At 38.8% G+C, this 14,011-nt stretch overlaps 1 long non-coding RNA gene across 1 annotated transcript in view; it reads left to right on the top strand.

Annotated features, from left to right (window-relative positions):
• Positions 1–8,511, top strand: part of LOC309856464 — a 30,276-nt gene extending 21,765 nt beyond the window's left edge. The window contains exons 2-3 of the long non-coding RNA XR_014307216.1: positions 7,672–7,808; positions 8,392–8,511. This is a non-coding gene — a long non-coding RNA (uncharacterized lncRNA). The remainder of the gene's footprint in view (positions 1–7,671; positions 7,809–8,391) is intronic.
• The last annotated feature ends 5,500 nt before the right edge of the window (positions 8,512–14,011 follow it).

Raw genomic sequence — 14,011 nt, 5'->3', positions numbered from 1 at the left:
ATCTTAAAAAAAAAAAAAGAATTATCATGAAACAAACATACGTGTGTACACAATCAGGCAGAGGACAAGGCCCCTCTCTGATCGTGTTTCCCCTTTCTTCTTCAGAGGCAGCATGCCCTGACTTTTTTGGTCATTGTCTAGTGGCCATTAAGACAAAGTCACTGGGAATACTCTATTTTTTTTTCTTGTCCCCAAACATCTTCAGTGATGTGTATTCTTTCTTAAAAACAAAACAAAACAAAAAACCCAACATACACTAGTATTAGCTAGCTAATGTTAACTAATATTTAAGTAACATTTTTAATAAATGTTAGGCTTAAAGGGGAGTTGCAAAAATCCTAGAGTTCTCACAGACCTCACATCTTGCCTCTCCTGGCATTAGCATCTTACTTTCCCATACAACAACTATCAACCAGGAAATTAACAGGGGTAAGTTATTATTAACTAATCTGTGGACCTTTTTGACTTTCATCTGTTTCTTCACTGATGTCCATTTTCTTTTTCTGTTCCAGGATTTTATCCAGGATCCCACAATGCACTTAGTTTCTATGTGGGGGGATGTATTTTGAACCCATTTCTGTCTCAATACAGAATTCACAAGAGCAGTGTTTCAGGGAGATTAATCTTAAGGCAGCATGTGAAATAGATTTTAGGGCAGAGAGCTAAAAGGAGGAATGTCAGGGGATTCTTGCTATATTATGATTGCTTAAGGCAGAGAAGGGCTATGGCTGTGAAGGGCCATCTCTGTGTCTATTCCTTTATATTGCGCACACTGCTTTGGAATAATGCATTCATCTCCCTCCCCTAGAAGCCCACAAGTTCCTTGAGGGCAGGGAGCACTACAGCTAATTCATCTCAGCATCTCCTTCAGGTACTAAGGAGAGTGCCTGGTAATAGAAGCGATCTGGTGAAGGTTTGTCAAATAAATTAGTATGAATGAGAAACACGAGCTGAGGGGGAAGCTAGGACCCACAAGAGGGATAAGGAAAGGGGAAGGGAGAAGAGGGAGAGCAAAAAATAGAAGAGAGGGACCTGATCGGCCAGGGGCTTGGGGGAGACACACAGAAGGTAAGGCATTGAAAGCGGAAGACAAAGAAAGGGAGAAACCAAAGGAGAGGAAGCCAGGAGGTTTGAGGGAGAAGCAGCTAAGGCAGCAGGACTGTCTTCCCATCGTGTTGCTCACTTAGATTCTGTACATTATCATCCATCACTTAACGTCAAAACCTCGCCTCTTTTATTTATTGCTGTTCACAGCTCTCAGATCTTTATCGTTTTCTCCCTCATCGCCCTCCTCGTTCACAAGATGCTGCTGAGAAGAGTCTCCAGCCGCAGCCAGGGAATGTCATGTGACGCCTATGCTTCATTGTCACCGGGCCACTTCTGGGCTCAGCCCTCCACACCCACTTTCTGCCTCAAGGCCTTTGCACTCGCTGAGCCCCTCTTCCTAAGAGTCTCAGCTCCCAGGTTCTCATGAGGTTGGCTTCTCCTTGAAGTTTTAACCCCACTTGCTTACCCTCTATCTTATTATGCTGTTTTATTGTCTTCAAAGTGCTTAAGGCTCCAGGAGTTCTCTTGTTTATTTGCGCACTTTGTTTTGTCTTCACCCACTAGAATACTAGCTCCAGAAGAGAAGGGGGCTTGCCAGTATCATTTACCAGGAAACTTCCAGCGTGGGGAAGAGGGTGAGAAGACTGAAGAGACAGACACATTGTTTTGCAATTGAACTCAATTTAGTCACTGGGTGGGGGTATGGGGGTAGGGAGTGGGGGTGGGGAAGCTGGTGGGGTCCACACCCCTTAAAATGTCATCACTCCAAGCTACTCAAAAACTCTGAACACGTGTTGCTTTGTTTTTCAACGGGGCATGTATTCTAGGATGAAGGAGAGTAATTGTTATGGTCCCCAGGTAAAATTAATTTAAAAATAATTAACTGAATGGGGACCCAGGTGAGGGAAGAGCAGCTTCCGAACTAAGATAAAATTTCAAGTAAATTCGATATCTCTCACACAATTCAATGCTTCAATTTAACACTTTTTGAATGCCTGTTAAGTACCAGGTAGTGTAACAGAAATGACAAATACTGTAAACAACAAATTTCTGTCCTCTAGGACAGAATGGAACTGCTTCTCAAATGGAACTGTTTGATAAGCTAATAACTGGTTACAAAGTGATTTTGATTTCAAAGAGCTATAGAGAGGACTATGGAGGAGCAGAGGACAGACCTTAAAGGCAACTTAATATTCACTTTACATATGCAAATTAACATTCTCAGATAAGGCTTTGAATGATGATAACAGGTGTTACTGGGGGGCTCAAGTGAATGTGGCAAAACTGGGTTAACGTTAACCAGTCGTCTCTAATGTAGGACTTAACAGTCTTTAACTTACTAATATGTACTGCGAATTTATGTGGGGGTGGGGACCTTGGTAAGCTTCATTGCCTAATCTTGACCACAGTGCCGTTTTCAAAGAGGATTTTGTAAAACTAGTTTCCACTGAACAAAATTGGAAATTTCTTCACAATATATTTAGCTTAAGAGTTCTAAAAAGTAATTTCTTGATGTTCAGGGTTGAGGATTTCCCACTTGAAAATTTTAGGAACAGAACTGAGAAAGCTCTTCATTCCTTTCTTTTCTCCATTATCATCCTGGACTCCTTCAAGACCTGATGAAAATCCCACATGCATGAGAAAGAGTTCATAGTCATAGTGGAAGATGCCAAAGAGTTAAAAAAAATATTTTTAGAAATTCTACCTGAAGGAATGATTAAAGATTAAACAAAAAAGTCTATCATACTACCGTCCTGTGTCTTGCTAAAAATTGGATCATGCAAGAGTCATTGATCCAGAGGGAAATTTTGATGAAGCAAGATATTTGTATGGTATTAAGTGTCTGCACGATTGCTTGTAGTTGTAAGGGGAAAAACAGTACCAACATAATACTAACTATATTATAGCTATATACTTAGTATTATTTATATATGTATATTTATCACAATTTAATTTCTATATAAGTAACTGCATAATAGTAATATATAATGATGTAATCAGACAAACCTTGACTGGGTGATCCAAATTAACATCAGGGACAGGCAGATGGACATGATGTGCCTCCAGATATGATAACTTGAGGAGGACCCAATATTACTTATGTATTATTCCAGCCTGGAATGCATTCGCTGAATTTAATCATAAGTAAACATCACATAAACTCCAAATGAAGAATATCTCAATGTAAAAAAAAAAAAAAAAAAAAAAAAAAAGTACAGTTTCCTTCAAACCTGTTAATGTCATAAAAGACAAAGAAAGGTTGTAGAAATGTTTTAGATTAAAGTAGGCTAAAGAGACATAATAATAAAATGCATTACTTGACTCTAGAGTGAATCTGGCACTGGAGGGAGAAAATGCTATGAAGGACATTATTGGGTCACTTGACAAAATTGGAGTGCAGACAGCAGATTAGAAAATAGTATCCTATCAATGTTAATTTTACTGAGGTTCATAACTGTCCTGTAGGTTATGTGAGAAAATATCCTCTTCTTAAGAATTAGACACTGAAGTATACGGGGATAACGGCCCCTAATGTATGCTACTTATCCTCTAGAGTCAGGAAAAAGAAAATGATACATATCTGTATCTATAAATTTATATCCATCCATCCACCTGCCCATCTATCCATCTATCTACTTACCCTTCTTTCTACCTATTGTATCTATCTTGGTCACTCTATGGATCAATGGATCTACTGATCTATCGATATGTCATCTACTGATCTATCATCTTTCTTTCTTTCTTTCTTTCTTTCTTTCTTTCTTTCTTTCTTTCTTTTTTCTTCCTTTCTCTATCTGTTGGGCGAATGACAAAAAATATTGAGTAAAATTTTAATACATGAAGCATATATATGGTATAATGGTGTTCTTTGTACTATTCATATTCTTTCGAGTTTTCTGCAAGCTTAACGTTATGCCAAAATATTGAATTTTTACAAATTAACCTAGCACCAGGTACAGTTTCTTTATGGCTTGGGATTAGCCTCATGTGTTCTGGAGGCTTAGAAGCACACCTGGTTCTAAGCTTGGCCTGACTACTTATGACTTCTGTGTTCTTGGATAGTCCCTTAACCTACTTTATGCTACAGTCTTTTTATTGGTGAAATGGCAATAATAAAAGCACCCTTCCTAAGGGTTATTAGACTTAATGAGATAATCCAAATGAAGTTTAGCACTGTACATGACCTGTAACATTGTTCGGTAAGTGGTTACTGTTATACGATGAGTATTCAGTCGACTCTAGTTGATCGAAAGGATTCATGGTTGAACCAGCTCAAATACATTTAAAGAAAAGACACAGGGTTGGATTAAACATGTTTCTGAAATCTCTTCAATTATTATAATCCCTGATTTCTTTAGATAACTCCTTGTATCTGATTTAGAAACAAAGTTTGAATTTTTAATGATCTTTACTCTAAAGCAGTCTGTATTTATTAAAAAAAAAAAAAAAAAAAAGTAATCTGACCCTATGGTCTAACTGAAGAGTAGAATTGATTTTCAGAAGAGCCTTCAAATGAAATAAAACTGAATATATCATGTGCTCCTTCCCACCAAACCAGACGTGATTTATTTCTGTACAAATTCAGCCAATAGTTCCTATAAAAGAGTGAAACTAAGGGTGCGGGGGTGGCTCAGTGGGTTTAGCCTCTGCCTTCGGCTCCAGTCATGATCTCAAGGTCCTGGGATCAAGCCCGCATCGGGCTCTCTGCTCAGTGGGGAGCCTGCTTCCTCCTCTCTCTCTGCCTGCCTCTATGCCTGCTTGTGATCTCTCTCTCTCAGTCAAATAAATTAATCAAAATATATGTATATATATATTAAAAAGAGTGAAACCATTCTGCTACTCTAACAGTGATACTTTCTAAGTTCATACGTGTCATTACATTGGCAAAAAACTGAGTTGTGTAGCATCTGCTTTACTATTTTACTTGGTTTTCTCATTTGAGGAATGGAGTCTTAGGTCAATCGAATGAAGATGGTCAATGTCACCCACTTAGAAGTGATGGAATTCAGACTCTCTCCTGGGTCGAGTAAGTTGCCTTCATGTCAGTGCTTCCTTTCTCCTTGGCTCCTGAGCACCTTCAGCAAACTGCCAAAATCAATTTCAGTTTTTTCCTACCAAGATCTTCCCAATTCTGCAACTCTTTTTGGCTCCAGCCTTCTGTTTTGGCAACTTTGAAAATATTCTTCAGGATATGGAATGGAGAGAGATCATTTCGGAGTTTGGGAGTCAGGCAGAGTTGGATACAAAATCTGAGCTGTACCACATTCTTACTGCATGCCCTCAGCAGGCAAGGCAGAATAATATTCACATTGAAAGTGTTTCTCTGGGGTCTGGGTGGGGGGTGGCTCCTGGGTGGCAGAGTCGGTTAAGCAGCAGACTCTTGGTTTTGGTTCAGGTCATAATCTCAGTGTCATGAGATGGAGCCCCATGTGGGGCTCAGCACTCAGCAAGGAGTCTGCTTAAGATTCTCTCTTCCCTCTGTCTCTGCCCCTCCCATTGCTCATACTCTGTTTCTCCCTCTCTGAAATAAATAAATAAATCTTCAAAAAGCAAAAGTATATCTCTGGGGTCAGTCTTCTAGGGTTAGAATCCAGCTTAGTGGGACTCCCTTTATTGGTCAAGTTATTTTACTTCTCTCTGTATCAGTTTTCTTATCTTTAAATGGGGATAATAGAGCTCATCCCATAGGATTGCAACAAAGTTTAAACAATATAATTGTGTGAAATGCTTATAACAGTACACATAGCACATAACAAATACCTTTCTGAGTTTCAGTTTTCTTATCAAAAATTGAGGGTAAGCTCCTTTCATGTTTTTTTTTTTTAAAGATTTTATTTATTTATTTGTCAGAGAGAGAGCGAGAGAGCAAGAGCGAGCACAGGCAGAGTGGCAGGCAGAGTCAGAGGGAGAAGCAGGCTCCCTGCGGAGCAAGGAGCCCGATGTGGGACTCGATCCCAGGACGCTGGGATCATGACCTGAGCCGAAGGCAGCTGCTTAACCAAGTGAGCCACCCAGGTGTCCCACATATGTTTAACATAAAGATTAAATGAACTATTGCAAGTAAGAAAAAAAAAAAAAGAACTCAAGTCTGTACCTAGTTCATTAGTGACCATTCATTCATTCATTGAATATGTGTTAAAGGCTGGACATTTAGAAAAGACTCAGATATACGAGACTGTGGTCTCCTGATCTGTGGGGGTTGGGGGGAGGCAGGAAAAGTGAGTTGTTGTTGTTATAAAAGATAAGGATTGAGTATAGGCCTGATCTCTAAATCTTAGTAAAAGCATGTTTTGTTTTTTCTTATCTTCCATCCCCACTTTTAAGGCTATCTAATTTCCCTTTGATTTAGAGTTTAGAATCTCATTTTCTTTTCCACAAACAGTATTTAAATGTATCTAAGTTGGCATTTAGCTAATAAGGAAAATGAACATTTTGGGGGCATTTTGAAGTTTGCAAAGGGCTTTCATGTACGGCTCCTCCTTTGGTCCTCCTCCGACGCTGTGAGGGACAGATGCAGGCCCATTATCTTCATGAAAGCTCCCACGGAAACATGTCTGCCACACATTCTTAGTGATTAGCAAAATAAAAGATTTTAAAGTAAAAATATTCCTGTCGCTTTTCTTCAAAAAGCAAACAGATTCTAGAGGAGGCAAGGACAAGAGCTGGAGGAGGAAAATTGGCAATTTTTTCTGTGCATAATTTTTCTGACAAAACAAAAAGATTTCTACATCATTTTTGATGACAAACTGTACCCATATCTTTGGAATTTTTGCAAATTTAGCATCAATCATGTACATTTTCCAGTCATTTTCATTGAAATTTCATTCTATTTATCTTGTTGGCAAAGTGAAAGGCAATTTTTGTTTGCTAACGTTGCCTTTTCCCTTGCTACATAAAAAAAATGGCACTGCTGACGAGAGGGAGGCTTTTCTTTTCTCCCGCAGGGAAGCCCCCAGTGTGCTCATTTGTATGTACAGTCTATCATTACTATTTTAGCATATTTTCCTTTTATTTATAGGTTTGAATCATTTATTATTCACTTGCAAACAGTTTGCCAAGGACTCTTAATTGGTACGTATGGCAATTAAAACTTTATTACTTAAATAGTTTTGGGACCAGGAAAGGATAGGTACCAAAATCAGCATAATCAATTTAGCTATAAAACACTACGTCTGACTTTTTATTTTATTGATGACAAGGATTTGGTTCTAATGCTTTGTAAGTAGCATGGCTGCTCTCTCTAGTTCTACATAAATGAGATTCATGCCTAATGTGCCTCCAATTTTCACAAACAATCCCTCAAATACAGTTTTAACTTCCATTAAGGCTGTGTCTACCCATCATAAAATGAATCTTGGGGAAGGAATTACTGGTGCATGCAGGGTGTTAGTTTTTTAATAGGAGAGTCGGTTTGGGCCCTGTTAGCCTCATCATCAAAACTTTCCTTTAGAAAAGTAGTAACTTTTGCCATTTTTAAGGAGTATTTTCAGACAAAAGTCACCATCAAGTCCATTCACCATTGATGGAACGTAAGCACACTTTGCTGTAGACAAAATTTTACAGATAGATGAGAAAGGATTTTTCATATATATGTAATGGTTTGAAAATGTTTATTCCATATAGGCAGAGCATCTGTTAGTACCTTCTATCCCTCGGGAAGATTTCTGAAAGACTACAATGAATAAAGTGGAGAAAGTTGGAAATTTATGGAAACCCCAAAAGAATTCCAAGAATGATGAAAATTACTTTGTAAAGCTCTGGTGAGTAAGTAGTTAGAAAGTACACACACACACACAAACATACACACACAGACACACATGCAAACATACACACAATGACTATGTCTGTAGGACTGAAAATGAGTCAGGCATTGTACTAGGCCCTTTCACCTACAGTATCTTATTTAATCACTGCATAATTTCATTGAAAAAGGTATTACTATTATCCTATTTTTATAGTTGAGAGGGAAGATAACGTACATGAAATAATTATAAAACTGATGAGTTAGATTGAATATGAAATAAGCTAAGAGAAAGAAAGGAGTTCGACAGGGGAAGAACAACTTCTTTAATGAGGGTTGAAGATGTTGAGAAAGAGATTGCAAGCAAGCCTTGACAGACAGCTGTTGCTCTAGAACCTACTCTCTGTCCTAGAGCAGCTCAGTTCTCTCTCATTCCTGGAAACCTAGATATCTGTCTTTATCAGCCTCCACACTCCAGCCCCTATAATTGTAGTCTGTTTTCTATTACCCAGGACTGACTGAAAGATTTTCTGTGTGCACTTAAGAACAAGATTGAAAACCCATACTGAACCTTAAGTTGTTTTTTTTCCCTTCTTCCTTAGTACTGGATTGGATCTCATAATAGACTTCATTTTAAGGGAGAGAGAGAGAAAGAAGAACATCAAGATGTGTCCTCTACGTTTGTCTACATAACCCATCCCATCCTTGTGGCTGCTGATGACCCAGGAATGGGTACGTTCATGCATGGGTGAGGAAAATGAGGTCCAAAGAAAATAGATAACTTACTTAAGCTCAGGAGGTAAGTAAGAGAAAAACTTGCATGCAGACTCAGGTTTGTCTTATGCCAATGTCTGTGAGCTTTTCATTAAGCTATGTAAAAAACCATTGATGAGGGTCTGGGAACCATACGATGAACCAAACCGCTTGCTCCTTACTGCCTGAGAGAGCAAATGTGGAGAAAATGGATGTGAAAGCATAGATGGGCCCATGAAAGCCCCTTTCCCAATGATGGTAGAGAAATAAAAGGTTTTATTTGTACTTCAATTAAGTTCTACTGTCATAGAGCATCAGTTCTAATGATAGAGGTTAAGGACCCTGTGGAAATCAGTAGGAAGTATGCTTCTTTCCACAAGATGATGGGATTGACTGCTGCAATATGTCAAGGACTTGGAGTTTGAAGACTGAAGCTCACATAGCAGGTGGCATATTTTGGCAATAAGCAAGAGAACGATGGATATGTCTTTGTGGATATGGAAAGGGCAATGTTATCACCTGGTTAACATCTATTTTCCTTTCTTCCTTTCCTCAGCATTTGTTCAGAATGGTGATGTATTTTGCCTCACTGGATCTGATGTAGACTGAAACTTGTCAGAGCCAATCACAACCATCATCTTCCTTGCTTTCCCAGTGTCCACGGCATAAGGGGCAGCCAATGTCAGTTGGATCCATGAGTCAGTTCTGCCAATGGAATCTAAGAAGTCTGTTCAGATTGTTCCTGGGAAGGTTTTCCTTTTCCTACAAAAAAGAACAGACAGAGTTGGCACCACTTTTCACCTCTATTCCTGTTTAGAATGCAGATGTGCCACCATCTTAACTGCAAAAGGACAGAAATGTCCGGCCTGCCATCATGGAACTGTTGGACACACATTGAAACAGCTTGCCTTTTGGATTTTTGTTGTTGTTGTTATTTTGTTTTGTTTGTGAGAAAAACTCAACACTATTTTGTTAAGATACCACATTTCAATTCTTTGTTACTTGCAGCTAAGTATATTCCTAACTGGTAAAAGAGAGATTATACCTATAATATCAACTACAGCCATTTAAATGAAAAAGTGATTAAAAGTATTCCATTAGGGAAATAATATTTGTGCTTAATCAAAATGATCAGCTCATCCATCCCCAAACCTAAATTCGTTTAATACGGGCCACATAGTAATAAAAATACGATAACTAAATAGAAGTCAGTAGATGCCACATAGGTGAGAGAAAGCTACTTACAATTCTTGGGGAATTTATTTTAAATTTATTTTTTTCTAGTTTTGAAATAAAACATGCTCTAGTTGACACTATTCCTTCTCTCTTCTTTTATCATGGCATTTCATATATATGAAAAATTTTTCACGCTAATTATCTGCAAACAAGAAAGGCACATCATCACAGTGAAATCAACCCTTTCTTGATCCTGCTTAAATTTAAATGTAGCCCAAATGACACCTGACGGAAACATGCAGAGGTCATGCAGTTCTTGCTTATGAGAGACATTAATCAAACAAATGGCATTTGTCTAATTCAGCAATTTTATATCAGAAAGTTTATCTTTTAAACCTTATGAAAAAGGAAGATTAAGTGAAAATAGATATAATGCATTCAGCGTTAAAAAAGCAAAACTCTAGAGATCAGGGTTACTAAGTTATTATTTCAAAAAATCTTGCTCTAAGATTGACAGGTCATTTTGAGTTTCCTGCTTTTCTTACACTTATATCTTCAGAAAAAGTCTCTCCTTAGTTGTTTCTACTTCACTTTTTAAGATATCATTTCTAATAGGTTAGTAGTTATGGTTTTTCCTACCAAGTATGGTTTGATACTTCTGAGAACATGAAATCACTTTGATAATTCTAAGAAGACAAATCATTTTGCAGCTTTCAGGGGAAAATGTCTCAAATTTGTTTTTGTTTTTCACTCAGAAAATGAAAAGTTAGTGATCGTGAAAGGCTGCTTTCCCCAACCACCACTGTTGAGGGAATGATTTGTTAGGTTCCCTCTTCAGTAATTTTTATTTTTATCTGTTTCTTTTTCCCTTTTAAATATCTAAATGAAAAAAATAAATGATTTTTATGAGTAAGAAAAAAAGTTATTTTTGTGGAATCCAAAAGGCAGCCCACGTGGCTAGACAAGGAGCCCAAATGTTTTCATTCAATTTGAGTTCAGGGCATCAGTGAAGCCCACTTCTCCAAAGAAAAGCTTTCACCTGGGTTGAAATTTTTTATTCAGGCTGTGGATAACGTGTTAAAAAGCCACATATTTATTTTGTGAGTCCCCTCTTCATGCAAAGTCTTTCGTTGGTCACTATTTAAAAAGGAGAGATAAGCGGATATCATCTAAAATTTTTCCCTTAGAATATTTATTTTTTCAGGAATCATATTGGAGTTCAACAAATTAATAGGCAGAAAAAATTTCCCTAGTTATCCATTCGTACACAGCAGCAGGTGGGTGGGTTCAAGTGCACATCAAACTTGCAGAGAAATCAAGTCAGAAAAGCTCCCTTATTTGGTTAAGTGAATTATCCCTAGGTTCATACATTAAAACGATACAGAGAAGCACTCCTATCTTTGCTAGCCTCAAAAGAGTAAAAAATAGTTTTCCTTATAAAACACGTTTGACACTTCCCACAAAGTCTTCGAGTCCCCACAGTGAGGTACTCACAGGGGGTTCACGGAGAATGAGATAACATAATTAAGTCTTAGGGAAGTTGGGTCATTTAAAACTCATATAGGATGAACAAATAGAGGTTGGGGTTCGAACCAGAGGAAAACTTTGATTCTTTTCATTTAACTCCTTATTAAACCACAAAGGACTTTAATTCTCACTTTTGTGTATCCTGTGGCCTAAACAAAGAGATGGTAGCAGTTCTCAGAAAGATAAAAGTATGTGTGTGTGTGTGTGTGTGTGTGTTCATATGTGTGTGCACATCCAGATATATGCACGTGTGTCTGTGTGTGGTGGTGAGGGCTGCTATCATTGTCCACTCACTCCAGACTAAGACCTTTTTCTCTATTTAAATGTGCTGGAGGTTAAATGCATGGTTTAATAATATCGAAGCCATTTCTATACTATATATCTCCCTGGATTGGTTCTGACAGTCAAATATGAAAATTATTAAATAGGCAAATAGACTACAGACCTTTTTTTAAAAAAAAAAATATATATATCTATTTAATACATAATATGTATTAAATTTTATTTTTATATATTTATATATAATAAATAAAATTAAGAATGTCCTGATTACCCAAAGAACCAATTGGGGGGTTTAAAAAAAAAAAAAAGGAGTCTTAAATATGGTTCTGAACTGAAGTGTTTGACAACTCATTTTAACTATCTTTCAGATAAAGAATAAATTCAAAGATTCAGTCACTTGTGCTTACGGAAGAACATATGGCATGTTCAGTTGGAGGACAGAGTAACCCTCAACATCCCAGCCAAATTTTAGTTAGAGTTATTATAGCCTCTTTATCTTACGGCTCCCTGTAGTCTTCACTTCCCAAGAGACAGGGCTGGATGAAGAGATGATTGTGCGTGAAGTGGTTTGTGATCTTCCTAAGGGAAAGACTTGATAAAACGTGGGCTCTTCTTAGGATCCAGCAGATGTGCAGACTCCAGCGAAGGCCCTGCTCTCTCGAAGCAGACAGCCATGAATCATGCACTGTCATTGCAGCGCGCCGGCTGGCCAGCAGGGTGGGCTCTCAGGAAGAAGGCAGTAGCTGGAGAGGCTCACCATCCTTCCAGTCTCTCCAGGCCTTTTTTTTTTTTTTCCCCCCTCCTTTTTTTCCCCCCTTAAGTCAGGCATGGAGGTTAGTTCTACAATGAGCTTGGCGTTGGGGCTGGAGCTGAGGGGGGAATTGTCCTAATCCAGGTGTCTCTACTTCTTCTTACTCACCTCAAATGCAAATACTAGGGTTGAGAGAAAAAAGCACAACCCTGATTTTGACTTGGGAAGCAGCATCTCCCTCACCGATTGGCTGAGACGCAGGGAAGTGACTCAGACCAGAACTGAGAGTCATCCTTAGGAGCAAAGGAATTCTAGCCCGGAAACAAAGACCAGCAACAGGGCAGCCTCTCACTGAGGGCTGGGCTGAGAAACCACTTCATAGAAAAGGGGAAGGAAGAGGCATGCCATCTGCCTCAGGGGCACACTGGGCTTTTCTTCCCTTCCAGGTAGAAGGGAGTCAGCTGTCCTCCATGATATGGTTTCCTTTAGGAATGAGAGCTACCTGCCAGATTCAGGAAGTGACTCCGTTTTTAGAAGGCTCCTTCGAGGTTATTCTCTATGTGTATGTCCACACCCAGCATGGAAATGTCAAGCCCCTGCCTGCGCTGGGCCAGACTCTGTGATGGAGGTGAGAGCCCACACTGAGCTCCCCTCACGGAGCTTCCAACCCTGGCTGAGTAAGCAGAGGCACAGGGAGGGCACGACCAGTGGAAGCCCCACTGGGGTGCTATACTTGAAGCTATACTTGAAGGGTCCTCCAAGGAGGGTGTCTCACAGACCCTCACAGCACTGTGTAAACATCATTTTGGTCTCTTGCAGAGTCCCAGGCTTGCTGTCTGCGTTTCTGAGAGCTGGCTGGAGCTTGGCTACAACGGGCACATCTGCCGCATTGCAGGAAGAGCTTGAGATTTTTTTAAAGCTGTTTCTTTAGGAAGATCACAGTCCTTGACTTCTGATTTCCACATAGGCTTGCAGTGCTGGCAGCAAAATCCTCCCAATGCGTCAGCAAGCAGCCAGGAAATGAGATGCCCCACTCCTCCCCGGCATAGGAGCAATAATGCATTGCGAGTTTTGGTTATAAAAAATAAAAGGAAGAAATCAAGATGATGCCGTAGATAATGCGATGTTCTACCATTTGAATGAGATTTGAAATATTCCTCGGGCCTAACTACAGAGTAGTGTGACTCCCTAAAAGCTCAGATTCACACAACCCACGATGGGAACACAGTCGTGAAATTCCAGTGTGTGGTTTTTTATTTGTTTTTTGTTTTTTTTTTAAATGTAATGAAATTTTATTAACATTTGTCAGAGTCTTTAGTTTTATTGATGTTTGGGATTGAATTCTGGAGAAAGTTCTCATATTGGAGGTTGCCGTTACGGCTTTATCAGCTAATACTGCATGTGTATGTGTGCGCGCGCATGTTTTAATATATGTGATAGCAGTAATGAAAAAGAGGAATGGAATGTTAATACACACCAGCTCCCAAGAGAGCAAGGAAGCACGGCAAATATACACAGTGGCATCAAAGCAACATTTCTTTTGAACTAAATAATGCAAATTAGGTTTACCTCTATCCATCTCCCTTTTCATTGGAATATATTTTCAAAGAAATGAAATACGGTTGTCCTTGTTTTCTTAGTAAAAACTAGGCCTCACTAAACAAAACCAAGTTTTTGAGGCTGTCAACACTTCTTACAAATGATGACATTTTTTGTAAGCATGTTAAATTAGA

This window comes from Mustela nivalis, assembly GCF_964662115.1.
Source record: "Mustela nivalis genome assembly, chromosome: 2".
Taxonomy (NCBI): Eukaryota; Metazoa; Chordata; class Mammalia; order Carnivora; family Mustelidae; genus Mustela; species Mustela nivalis.
This window is presented reverse-complemented; position numbering and strand designations above follow the sequence as displayed.